Genomic DNA, 1554 nt, shown 5'->3' on the forward strand with positions numbered 1-1554 from the left:
TTCTGGTCCTTTTCCACTGCTCAGATGCACAAGGAAGAAGGCATTACTCATCCCAGAGCTACCATGCCGCCTTGCCCTCGCATCGCAAATCACATCCTCGCCGTGTTTATAAATACCAGAGCAAATTGCAGAGGCTGGAGGAACAACCCCAGCACGTTCTCCGAGTCCTCCCACGCTGCAAAGTAATTAAGCGCTGCGAAATAAGGGTAGGATGTGGTGTGGCAAGCACCTGAGGTGAGGGAGAGCTCAGCGAGGTGGCCCCAGTCGGGTTTTGGCTGCAGAGCTGGAGTCAAACTGGCTCAGCCCTGCGTGGGCCGATGTAGGGCCCATCATCACCCATTGCATCTCCAGGACATGGGTAATCCGGGGAAGGCTCAAAGGCTGTTTACACCATGTTAAGGCTTCCTTTCAGGAGTTACTAAACAGTGGATGAGCAATGCCCCATCCCCGGAGCTGGTTTGGGGACCAGCAATGGCTTTCTGCTCTACTTTGGGTGCCTACATTGAGGAGAGATGGTTCATAACCCCTGTCTTTATTATAGCCTGGACACCCATATCTTCCCTCCACAGGCACACACGTGCTGAAGTAACTAAGAACAAGCACCACTAAAGTGCATTTAAGTGGTGCAAAATTGGACGATATATAACCAGATTTTACCATTGCCCACAGGGGCTGTGACTGCAAGGACAAGCTGAGACTGGAGTCAGGAGCATACCCTGATCAAGACACATAGCAGGACCATCGATTTTGGAGAAGAAGAAGAGACGTTGCAGCATCCAGGCGTCCGAAATGACAACTGCCACGTCCCACTGCAGCTCCAGAGGCTGCTCCAAGCCACACCAGCACCCAGGGGTTCATCACCCCACGTCCACCGGGCATCCCCCCTTCGCCTTAGATCCCTTGCTGCTTCTTCTCCATGCAGCCACCACATATCCTGGGGTATCTCTTGCTTAGCAGCGATGTCCCAAACCCACCTTTTGGCCAAGCAGAAGCATGGATGCAGCCCACTCCAAAACCCCCCAATAATTCACCTTCTTTTATAAAACAGCCACTATTTCGCAGAGAAACCAGCCATGTTTCCAAGCAACAGCCCACTAGCACAGCTCATGTATTTAAGGCAAGGAGAAACAACCACTCCACACCCACACAGCCCCTGGACCAGCCCCCTCAGCCCAAAACCTGATGCCTCTCACCTCCTGGCTTCCCCCAGTCCAGCATTTGAGCCCACGCTCACAGAAAAGCTGGTTCAGCTCCAAGCAAGCTGCAGTCCAGGTTATTTATTTTTCCCTGCGAGCTACTTTGTCTGTCAGAGGACTTGAAACATGGCTGCAGTCAGAAATTATTACCTGAGCTGCCCTTCTCCCTCTCCAGCTTCCAGGCTGCGATGCTTCTGGTTAATGGCCATACGGGAGCTGCCTGCTCTCCTTATGGCAACTTGCACTGATGGCTTTCGGCTTCCCCAGGATTGAGGAGGATGGTGTTTCTGTCCAATTTCCAGGTTTTTCCCCCAGAAGCAGCTCTGGGGTTGATTCTGGTCCCAAGCAGGGGTTTGCT

Source organism: Mesitornis unicolor, unplaced genomic scaffold (genome assembly GCF_000695765.1).
Source record: "Mesitornis unicolor isolate BGI_N332 unplaced genomic scaffold, ASM69576v1 scaffold13545, whole genome shotgun sequence".
Classification (NCBI taxonomy): Eukaryota; Metazoa; Chordata; class Aves; order Mesitornithiformes; family Mesitornithidae; genus Mesitornis; species Mesitornis unicolor.